Source organism: Dermochelys coriacea, chromosome 5 (genome assembly GCF_009764565.3).
Source record: "Dermochelys coriacea isolate rDerCor1 chromosome 5, rDerCor1.pri.v4, whole genome shotgun sequence".
NCBI classification, from domain to species: Eukaryota; Metazoa; Chordata; order Testudines; family Dermochelyidae; genus Dermochelys; species Dermochelys coriacea.
In genome coordinates this window covers 75,583,484-75,596,012 of record NC_050072.1, presented here as the reverse complement: position 1 = coordinate 75,596,012, position 12,529 = coordinate 75,583,484, and the positions used below count along the sequence as shown (strand labels likewise).

The 12,529-nt window shown below is 41.5% G+C and overlaps 2 long non-coding RNA genes across 2 annotated transcripts in view; both read left to right on the top strand.

Annotated features, from left to right (window-relative positions):
• LOC122460359 overlaps positions 1–12,529 on the top strand; it is a 132,979-nt gene that overhangs the window by 34,114 nt on the left and 86,336 nt on the right. The gene's annotated exons all lie outside the window — the stretch shown is intronic.
• On the top strand, positions 7,763–11,765 carry LOC122460358. The gene is made up of 3 exons (XR_006281619.1): positions 7,763–7,774; positions 8,763–8,764; positions 11,483–11,765. It is a non-coding gene; the product is annotated as an uncharacterized LOC122460358 (long non-coding RNA).

The window sequence follows — 12,529 nt, the reverse complement described above, 5'->3', positions numbered from 1 at the left end:
CTAACAACAACTGAAATGAATAGCATCCCAGTCTTTTTGTCACTGTTTTTTTTTTGTTGTTGGTTATTGTTGTTTTGGGGGGGGGTGGTATCCCTTATTTCTTATTTGTGGAGTTGATCCTTATCTGAACAGGTTTGAGCCAGTACTCATTGAAGTCAAAGGGAATGTTGTTCCATTGACTTCAGTAGACACAAGAACAGGCCCTGAGTCAGGCAGCTGAAAGGTATTGCTGTATTTTGGGCCTTATTCATTTTCCTCTGAGGTAAAGACTAACATAAGAGAAATTTTAGACTTCTTGATCTGTCATTCACTACACAAGCCCAGCAGCTGACTTCCTGGTTACTTGCTACACACCATATAGCCATGTCATCATTGGTCATCTGCCACTATGATAACTTCCTCCATTTCCATCTGTACACCTGATGGGGACCAAAGTACTTGTTTCTGACCGCAGTCAGTTTCTCTCCAATAATATTTCTAATCATTTGTTTTTTGTTTTCCATCTGGGATATAATGCAAGCATCTTTGAGTGTCACATCTCAATTTTCCTTTCGTCAGCTGCATTAGTTTCCCAGAATTCACATCCATAAGTTGCTCTGGAAAACAATTAATTGTTTTTTTTCAAGATGGCATGTTTTCTTCACATTTTTAAAAGAAAGGCCATGGCTACGTAAGCCATCCCTGGTCACTTTCCGATTCCTTTCAAGTAGCCTTTTTAGATATGTATGATCTCTGATCATTTAAATTAACAAGTAGTTGCTGTTCTTGATCATGAGAACATGCATGCATTTTGTTTTACCACTTTCAGAGAGAGTCCGTGTTCATCAAACCTGTTTTTGCCGCAACTATCGAAGCAATTCAACAAAACGTTGGAGTCTGCAAAGAGTGTTGTATCATTAGCATATCTGAGACTGATTAAGAGGTGTCCACCAATGGAAATCCCAGCTCATTCCATTTATCGGAACCTTTAAGGATTTGCTTCATATAAAATTCTGCATACATATTGAAAATATTTGGGAACAAAATGCACCTTTGTGTATCACCCGTCTCTTTCACCCTGGCCAGTGGAATACCACTCGTCACTCACTGCTGTTTGCCCCATAGCCTGTTGACAGAGACTTCTGATGAGTTCAGAGAATGCTCTGGAATCCCCATGTTTGCCAGTATTCCTAAGGGACCAACATGTCAGATGGGATCAAATGTTTTGGAACAGTCTATATAAACACCCTTTGTGTGTTTCAATCTCTGCATTTTTCAAGAATGACTGACTGGCTATTTGCATCTTCCTTGTGTGCCTTGTCCCTCTCTGAAACCAGCTCATTTGCTTCATGCACTCCTGAATTATGTGGCCCTGCACTTTATTCATGTTGCATCTCCTTGAAATCACACAAAATGCCATAACTATCCCCATCTTTGGTAAGGATAGAGACTCCCTTTGTGCAGTCGTCCAGCCACTTTCTGTTCAATCACACATCATTGAAAACTATGTGATATTAGTACTGCAGTCACCAACTGCTTTTAGCAATTCTATTGGTAAGTTATTTACACCTGGTGCACTTTCATAACAGCATGCACCACTTCCCCTTGCAGGATTGATGGCTCTGGCTCCATGCTCTTCCCCCTCCCCCTACATCGTTCTGTATTGGTATGCCTCAGAGCCACTTACAAATAGTAAGTAATCTCGCTCCATCTGCCATCATGATCTTTTTATTATGCTCAGTCATGAGGAATATTCTATACTAAGAAATCTGACCATTGTGAATATACCTTCTGTATTATCTTTCTAATTCTGAAATTCTCCACATTTTGCTCTGATGTGTTCACTCTTGTCTCAATTTGTCTGCCTTTGAGTCTGTCTCCTACATTCTTCATATTCCAAGCCACTTTTTCACTCTTCTCAATAGCCCTGCACACACACACCCCACTTCCCCCAAAAAAACAGTTTGGTATGGTGGTCTCATTCACCTGTGACAACACCTTAAACCCATTCTGGACAGAAGTTGTGTAGCTTTCATTGATTCTGGACATGTCCAGGCTCAGTGAAACTGCCAGACATATTCTCCTTTTATTTTTTGTGCTTGAGGCAGCATTTGATGGTCTGACCTGCAGTCTGCACTCAGGAAAGTCTTTTTGTCTATTGGATGCTTGATCTCTAGCATCCCTGTAACATTACATTGGCAATTTTTTGATTCTTTCACAGTAGGTGACCTCCATGCATATAAACATCTAGAAGGTTGGGTGAAGATAGCATTTGTAATGACCAGCTGATTGAAGGAGGAGAATTCAACCAAATGTCTCTCCCTCTCCTAAAACCAGACAATGTTTTCCAACACCTATTTGATAGCTTACAACTCAGTTTTTTTTGCATTCAGGTCTCCATTTACAAGGGTCAGTACTTTGCTAAGGCTAAGTATGTGCTGCAGCTTAGGTTGGTATAACTTGAGTTGCTCAGGGCGGTGAATAAACCAACCCCATGAGTGAGGTAAGTTTCACCGACCTCAGAGCTGCTACCACCATTTGCGGGGATGGAGTAATTAAGTCAACAGGAGAGCTCTCTACTGTTGGCTTAGAGCATCTGCATTAGCAGTGCTGCATCAGTGCAGCTGCACCACTGTAAGCTCTGAAGTCTAGCCATATACTCCTTAAAACACTAAGGGTATCTTCAAACAGTTCATGGAACTCAATTTGTGTCAGTCAGCTGAAGTCATAGGAGCACCAACCAATATGATTGACATTTAACTGTCTTTTTTCCAAAGGCAAATTGTAATGATTCTGTCACTGATTGGATTATATACAATCACACTTTTGTCTCCTGGGATAAGATGGATGTAACTCAGGATCTGAGAAAGTGAGAGAAAACTGAACAGTACACTCATCCATTGTCATGAAATGACCCCAACCATTCTGTCACAGCTCTGAGATTCCACATATCTTTTGTACATCTTTCCAATTCTTTGGTCACAATGGTGAGCTTCTCTCCTCTCCCCCCTACATTTCATGTTCCTTACATGATTCAGGTCACTCTCTCTCTCTTCCTTTGTACAAACATTCCTTGGCACTTTTACTTTTTGAAGGGTTTGATATGCAACCATCATAACTGTACTCTTAGGCTACATCCACACTTGGAATCCCGCTTCAAGCTCAAGTAGACATTCTTATGCTAGCTCAAGGAGACCTAGCACACTAAAAATAGCATACTTCTGGCAACACTGATGGTGTAAGGAGCAGTAAAGACTAGCCACACAGTGCAGGGCAGCTAGCCTATGTCCCCGCTCACCACTGCCCATGGTACTGCAGCTACACTACTATTGTTAATGCATTAGCATCAAGCTAGTATATCTACTCAAGATGGGAATCACACTCCCCAGCTCCACATATAGATGTAGTTTTAGTGACTGGAAATTCCTGTCCTAAATAACTTGATGTGCTGCTTGTCTGGGGGGGAGGGGGGGTCTCAAAATTTAGCACCACATGATCATGATAGCTCCCATGATAGCACCAAATGATCATGATAGCTCCCATGCAAGAAAATGCATGGGGTGGTTTCCTATTGCCTTCCCTCTGATTTGTGGCTGCTGTTTGGTTAAATTGGGGCTTACCTCTGCCACGTTTTTGATGGCATTCCTCTGTTTCTTGTCAACAGTGGCTGTCATTTCATGAGGCTTTGGCTAGTCACAGATGGTACCATTTACTTCTATGACTTTACTTGACACTTACGTACATAGCTATAAATCAGGACATGCTCCACTGAAGTCAATGGAGTAATATCTAAAGCTGGTGTAAATCAGAGAATCGTAATCAGTAGCTATAAATTGTAGCTAGGACAATAAAACCTAGAAGCATAGGCATATATGCAAAGAAGTGTTTATTCACAAGGGTAAAATTCAACCCTATGCACCAGGACAGAATAAGGCCTGTGCAACACTTAAATTCCACTTAATCCCTATTGCAATTTAAAAAAATCTTAATCCTGTAATGAACTCCACACTAGTGGACCCTTCACCCATGCAGAGGCCTCTTTTGCTCTGCCTTCAATGGGGATAAATTGTGTGTGTGGTTTTTTTAAACTATCTTTTGAGAAATCAAACCTAATAGTTGCTATCTCTAAACTTAACAAGAAGTCCCTAAGACTACAAGGAGAGGGGGAGAAAATGACTCAGACCTAGATCAAAGTAAAAGAACAAAAACAGACTATTCCAGAACTTGAAACACCTGCAGAGAAGAGATAGTCTGAAGGAGAAAAGAGACTCCTAAAGAAGGGATATTGGCATAGAGAAGAGGGGTTCAGATGCAGCTAAAACACCATTCAAAACTTTCTACAACTTGTACAAATCCTTTACTAAAGAAGAGCCTTCAGGATGTGTATTTAGCATGGGATTTCAGTTCTATTCATACTTGTGTCCAGAGCCTGCCAAACAATCAAATTAGATTAGGTCCTCTCAGAGGAAGGGATTAGGACTCAGTTCATCTGCCAACTAGTTCACTAGAATTGGAAGGAAGAAAATGCTTGCATATTGTAACAAGAATTGTGAAGTCTTGAGTGTCTATGGATTTGTTAATGTTGTTCACCATGCCCACATGAAATTTGACTGTTAGTGAGAATACAACTCCACTACACGAGCTCCATTAGCTGTGGAAGTGACAGTGGAATAGTTCGGATTCCATCCAGCAGAGCAATGGCATTACAGCAGACCAACATTTGTAGAAGATCCATGCCTGTGAAGTACCTCTTTTTCCTGAGTCCTTCTCCCCTTGGCAAGTTTCTTTTCCACAGGCATTCTATTGGAAAACACAGCTTCTTACCATACACATTTCCTGGTTTACATATTGCCACAAAAAGTATGTCTTCTATTTCAAGTCAGAACAGCCTCCTTTTCAAGGATTTTGTTCTCCCATGCATTCTTGCTGGGAGTCCAGATTCTTCACTGGATCTAGTAGTCAAAGTAAAAAGGAGACAGCTTGTTTAAAATTCTCATCCCTGTTGTGGCACTTGAAACAAGATAAAGGAACTTCAGCAGCATAATATAGTTCTTAAAGACCTTAGATCCAGCTGTAAGTGCGGTAGTGTAGATGTAGCCTAAATAGAACCCAGATATGTTTAAGTTTAAGCATGACAACTGCTTAAAGCTCCCTTAGCCTCCTCCCCCTGGGCTGTGAGTTTGGAGTTGTGACTCTTAGGGGCCAGTACAGAATCTTTCCATTTCAGTTTCATTTTCTTTAGGAGATCCTGCCTGTAAGTCAAAATCCTTCCACTTTATCCTCTTATAAGGAAAAGAGATGAGGAGAGTGGCTGGATATAAACAATCATGCACCACTGGGGAAGCGAACAGGTCCTAGCAGCTCTGGGAATACAATTCCCAATTGCCTTCTGCTTGGCTGGAAGAGAAGAACATGGGCAGAGATTTGGGTGTTGCTCCCAAATATATATCAGAGGTTTTCAAACTGGGGCACACCTCCCCTATGGGGGGCATGGAGAAATGTTCAGGGTGAGCAGCAATGCTAGGCTGCTCCGTGCCCCAGCTCACTCATTAAGTACACTGTAATTTTAAGTACCACAACAATTGGTAAATCTCGAAGTTTGACCTATACCTATTATTAACAGTATTAAGCCCCTTTCCCCTGCACCACCTCCACCCCAAATATAGAAGTCAAAGTACACCTATGGAAAAGGGAGCCTTGATCCACCCATATTTCAAGGCTCCAGGTACAGGCTCTGGACAGTTAGCAGCATGGGTTTTCAAATCACAGATTGTTCTCCTGGGATTACTTCTTTTTTTTGTCTCCTAGTTTGTTTCCTTTTGCTTAATGGGTTTGTCTTCACAGAAAAACACCTGGAACACAGTAACAGGCCCTAGGCAATGTCTACACAGAAAAGAAAAACCTGTGGCTGGCCAGTGCCTTCATCTACACAGCGATGAAACAAGTCAGCCATGGGTTTTAATTTGCTTGGTAGACCTATCCAGAGGCTTCCTTTCTGAGCCTTAAAGGGCCAGCACCCCATATTGCAGGTATACATCTACCAGTTGATTTAGAATATTTATAGCTGCAAATAAACAACCTACATTTTAGCATCTCTGTATCTTTTCTTGGACTCTAGCTTCAAAATATTTCTAAGTAATGTTGGAAATGATTAATATCTTTCATCGAAAAGAAAAGATTCTCTCATAAAAATCACACTTTCCAGACTTGAATTTTGTAATTAATCATCGCAATTTTAATTTGGGAATTCACATTATCTTACTAATGTTGTGCTGATGCACACAAAAGTGCCAGCAGTTTCATGGTGGCTGATACTGAAGTCAGCAAGAGACAGAAAAGAGGGGTGTGGAATTGACTATTAAGTATGATGGAATGGCTAAAGCCATAGCCCAGACTGTGGTGCTAGAAATCAATATCTAACATGTTGATTTAAAGTCCAATAGATAAAGATACAATAATTGAAGTTTCTCAGGTGCAAGTGCACTCCAGAACCATGATAAGACGTGAGAGCCATCATTACTTCATGCATGCATACTAAGACAAGAGGAAGCACAAAGACTGAAAGCAAGAGAAAAAACACATGAAAGAAATGGAATGTTGTGCAGGCATACATATCAAGTCTAGCTTTGTACAAATCACTGTCTTGCAACTTGTTTACCTAAGAGCCTGTAACATCAATTTAGTGAAAGTGTCATACTATGGCACTGTGATTGGTACAATTAAGCAAAGTACGACAAAAATGTGCCTAAATGAGCTGTAAATATCATTTGAAAACTGCTTCTGGACAGTTTAACTGCTCTGGCTGCTGTCTCGGGTACAGGACCTGAGATCATTTTAAGAAGACCTGGAACTACAGCACAGTCAAGTATGTTCTGTGGGAGGTAGAATCAGGCCCCCAGGGTTGTATGTAAAGATACAATATGGTGGAGGGGGAGACGTTTTTCCATATTTTGAATATACTTGTTTAAATAGGCTTAAAGATATGCTGTTGCAAGAAGGTGCAATTTATACTTCCTTGCAGCAATGAGAACTATTAAGTTGCAGGAATCACTCACTCCAGAAGAGGATATGCTTGTACTACTGTTCTCTAGTGGGGGTTCTGCCAAGGGAAAGCGGCTTTAAATTTTGGTCAAGCTACTATAAGAACCTCGCCTGCAGAAGCTGCCCACAGACTGCTGAATCAACAATTCCCCATGCTGCCCTGGTCAGTTTATTTCAATGGTCATCATCACCTGCTTTAGAGTGTTTAATGATGGGAAGAAGGATGCAAATGCTGGACATTGTTGCTACCCCTCTCTTGGTTCTGTTTTCTCTGCCTGCGATTGACAGAAGCCAACATAACCCTGGGCTTAATCTAGCCCCATAAATATGCAAAAAAATGTTTCTATAGTTCCCCATATAGTAATCCGTCAAGTTGCTTTGCAACAAGAGCTCAAGTTGCATCACAGATCTACATCAAGCTCAGACAGTATAACCACAGGGGGAAGAGTGTTTTGAATGGGAGTAAAAATGAATAAATAAAGTTTTGCTTAATGACAGCTGGATGGCAATTAGCATATCTGCCTTCAAGACTTTCCACTTTGATTTAATATGCAATATCCTGGAAAATAGTACATAGATCTTATTGTCGCTGTTCCCCGCCCCAACAATAGAAATCACAATTTCCCAATGTGATACATTTACATTGCTTAACAAAAGTTACAGATTTTTCTCTTAGACAAATTCTATAGTACCGGATACCTCAACTTTATCTAACGCAAGTAATCAGCTACACTAATTCCCAGCAGCTCTGCTGGTAAACTTGGATCACAGATGAGCTCAAAAATACATCCAGGTTTTACTTTCTCCCCTTAAACTACTTTTTTTTGGGGAGGGGAGGGGTCTTGTCTCTTAATTTCCTATCATTTGGTATCAGAAAGGTATCACATGCACAAATCTCCTGCAGCCAATTCAGGCCTTGTATTCCTGCATTCTGTGAGGTGGACTGAAGAATGATAGACAATATTTAAAAGAAAAATCCCACCCCGGAGAGTTGTAGTTGGAGCTAATAAAAACAGTGATTAATTTACATGTACAGCTGCCTTTGAGGCCTACCATCATCCACTTGACAGGATGGAGCAGCCTGATCTACTGAAGATGAATATTTCATAGGAAAAATTGGCTCTTGCTGATAAACAAGGGAGATATGTTGGTGGCAGGACTGCCACTGGCCAACTGTTCTCAGAGCAAAACAATTGCTCTGAGTGACAATGATCTTTGGAGCATATAAATGGAATATGCTAGACTACTCAGTTATACCAGAGATTTTTGATTCCATGACTTTATGATCTTTCACATTTTATTACTGTTTTGGGGATACCATAATGTTGGCAGGCATTTGCTTTAAAGAAACTAATCCAATGTGGTGTGGTGGTGTGTGGGTTGTTTTATTTATATATATATATATATATATATAGGAGGAAAGGTATCAAAAGTAGAATAGGTTTCAGAGTAGCAGCCGTGTTAGTCTGTATTCACAAAAAGAAAAGGAGTACTTGTGGCACCTTAGACTAACAAATTTATTTTGAGCATAAGCTTTCGTGAGCTACAGCTCACTTCATTGGATGCATTCAGTGGAAAATACAGTGAGGAGATTTATATACATAGAGAACATGAAACAATAGGTGTTATCATATACTCTGTAACAAGAGAGCGATCACTTAAGATGAGCTATTACCATCAGGAGAGCGGGGGAGGGGGGCAAAAAACCTTTTGTAGTGATAATCGAGGTGGGCCATTTCCAGCAGTTGACAAGAACGTCTGAGGAACAGTGGGGGTTGGAGGGGGGGAATAAATATGGGGAAATAGTTTTACTTTGAATAATGACCCATCCACTCCCAGTCTCTATTCAAGCCTAAGTTAATTGTATCCAGTTTGCAAATTAATTCCAATTCAGCAGTCTCTCGTTGGAGTCTGTTTTTGAAGTGTTTTTGTTGAATTGCAATTTTTAGGTCTGTAATCGAACAACCAAAGAGATTGAATGTGTTAATTCTTGACGTCTGATTTGTGTCCATTTATTCTTTTACATAGAGACTGTCCAGTATGGCCAATGTTCATGGCAGAGGGGCATTTTTAGCACATGATGGCATGTATCACATTGGTAGATGTGCAAGTGAACGAGCGTCTGATAGTGTGGCTGATGTGATTGGGCCCTATGATGGTGTCCCCTGAATAGATATGTGGACAGAGTTGGCTACGGGCTTTGTTGCAAGGATAGGTTCCTGGGTTAGTGGTTCTGTTGTGTGGTGTGTGTGGTTGCTGGTGAGTATTTGCTTCAGGTTGCGGGGCTGTCTGTAAGCAAGGACTGGCCCATCTCCCAAGATCTGTGAGACTGATGGGTTGTCCCTTCAGGATAGGTTGTAGATCCTTGATGATGCGTTGCAGAGGTTGAAGGTCATGGCTAGTGGCATTCTCTTATTTTCTTTGTTGGGTCTGTCCTGTAGTAGGTGACTTCTGGGTACTCTTCTGGCTCTGTCAATCTGTTTCTTCACTTCAGCAGGTGGGTATTGTAGCTGTAAGAATGCTTGATAGAGATCTTGTAGGTGTTTGTCTCTGTCTGAGGGGTTGGAGAAAATGTGGCTGTATCGTAGAGCTTGGCTGTAGACAATGGATCGTGTGGTGTGGTCTGGATGAAAGCTGGAGGCATGTAGATAGGAATAGCGGTCAGTAGGTTTCAATATAAGGTGGTGTTTATGTGACCATCGCTTATTAGTAGTGTCCAGGAAGTGGATCTCTTGTGTGGACTGGTCCAGGCTGAGGTTGATGGTGGGATGGAAATTGTTGAAATCATGGTGGAATTCCTCAAGGGCTTCTTTTCCCTGGGTCCAGATGATGAAGATGTCATCAATATAGCACAAATAGAGTAGGGGCATTAGAACAACGCTTCCTCAGTTCTCGTCCCCTAAGTCAGCCATAAAAAAGTTGACATACTGTGGGGCCATGCGGGTACCCATAGCAGTGCTGCTGATTAAGTAGAATAATATTTCTGCCTCACACAAGGATGTGATGCTTCAGACCTTTTCATTTGAGTTGGGTGGGGGGGGTCATGACATAATTCATGGGTGATTTTAGAGCAAAGTGTGTTACAGGTCCCATAGACACCTATTTTGTACATCAGACAAGGTGTCTGCAAACCAACTCTTACTAGGTGCAAACTTTGTTTGTTTATACCTCTAATTTATCATTACCATTGGTATGGTTTTGGAAATATGAATCATTGATGGATTCCATCTTATGGAAGAGAGGAGCAAATTTTTCAAAGTTGTCTCTCTCTAATTCTTTGGTATTTTAAATACTCACTCATTTTAGGGATAAATAATTTAGGTTTCTACAAATCAACATGGGTGTGTCTAAGATGGGTGTTTAGGTGATTTTGCTTAAGTTGAGGCCTCCCAAGTTTTAAAAGTGGGCTTCTGTTGCATATTGTGTGTGAGGTCTGCACTGCAGATCTGATAACAGGCTTTTGTCCTAGTGTTTGAAGAAACAATTGTTTACCTGAATTCTCGAGTACTACCATCAATGATATTAACACAGTTCTGGGAATAGTGTTTCCTAGTTTCCAGTACTGACAGGCTTACTGGTAGTTTTTGCCATGTTGGATCACAATTTGACCTACATAAGAGAAATATCCATTATTGGTTTATTTCTTCATCAGAAAAATCAAGATGGATTAAGAGAGCATGTCTGCAGGACATTTCCCACACTTGGAGGCCTATGCCTAACACCCTTTTGAAACAATTGTCTCAATACTTCTAACTTGATTTAGACTGTTTCAGAGTAATAAACCTCATTGTATGTACATATTACATAAGACTTGCTATCCTCAAGGATATCTCGTGTTTCTGCTTAATGTTAAGGATGATACAAAACATGTTTTAGTGCAAAGTTTATATACAACCTAATTCCCATTTATTCCCAGATAAGGGAATGTCAACCAGTGTGATTTGCAGAACAGTTGACTGCAGTACACAGGAAACAAATAATTATTTATCCTGCAATTGTTTAAAATATGACCAGATCCTACTACCCTTACTCATGCTGAATAGTATTTCCCTCTGAGAAATCATTACTCCTGTGAGACTGCTCAAGCAGTAAGGTATTACTAAGGCCTGGTCTAAACTATGGGGTTAGGTTGATTTTAAAAATGACTGCATCCACACAACAACCCCGTTCTGTCAACCTAAAGGGCTCTTACAATCTTCCGTACTCCCTGATGAGGGGAGTAGTACTACAATCTACCTTGATGGGTCAAATTTGGGGTAGTATGGATGCAAATCAATGGTATTGGCCTCAAGGAGCTATCCCAGAGTGCTCCATTGTGACCACTCTGGACAGCACTTTGAACTCCGATACGCTAGCCTGGGAGAAGCCCTGGGAACTTTTGAATTTCATTTCCTGTTTGGTCAGCATGGCGAACTCAACAGTACAGGTGAACATGCAGTCCGCCCAGAGTCGTAGAGTGTAGAATGTTTCTACGCTCCGCCTATCATCTCCGTCCCTGAGGTTATCGCAGATTAGAAGGCGAAAAAAATGCACTCGTGATGACCTGTTTTCTGAGCTAATGCAGTCATCCTGCACTGATAGAGCACAGCTTAATGCATAGGGGCATTCAGTGGCAGAGGCCAGGAAAGAATTAAGTGAGCATGAAGAGCAGAGGCAGGATGCAATGCTGAGGCTAATGGGAGAGCAAACGGACATGATGAAGCATCTGTTGGAGCTGCAGGAAAGCCAACAAGAACACAGACCCCCGCTGCATCCACTGTATAACCGCCTACTCTCCTCCATGTTCCATAGCCTCCTCACCCAGATGTCCAAGAACACGGGGGGGGGGAGGGACAGGGACTCCGGACACCCAGCCACTCTACTCCAGAGGATGGCCCAAGCAACAGAAGGCTGTCATTCAAACAGTTTGACTTTTTAGTGTGGCTACAATAAGCAATGTGGCCTTGTCCTTCCCTCCTCCCCCACCCCAGCCGGGCTACCTTGTCTGTATCTCTTTATTAAATTTTTTTTTAAAAAAAGAGAGAATGTATGGTCTCCAAAACAATAGTTACTTTATTTTGAATAGGGGAGGGTGGTTGGCTTACAAGGAATTAAAATCAACAAAGGAGGCAGGTTTGCATCAAGGAGAGAAACACAACTGTCACACAGAAGCCTGGTCAGTCATCAAACTGGTTTTCAAAGCCTCTCTGATGCACAGTGCGCCTTGCTGTGCTCTTCTAATTGCCTTGGCATCTGGCTGCTCAAAATCAGACATCAGGCAATTTGCCTCAACCTCCCATCCCACCTTAAACGTCTTCCCCCTTTACTCTCAGAGATATTATGGAGCACACAGCAAGCAGTAATAACAATCTGAATGTTGGTTGTGCTGAGGTCTGACCTAGTCAGGAAACAGTGCCAGTGAGCTTTTAAACGTGCAAAGGCACATTCTACTACCATTCTACACTTGCTCAGCCTATAGTTGATCTGCTCCTTACTACTGTCCAGGCTTCGTGAGCCATGGGAGCAAGGG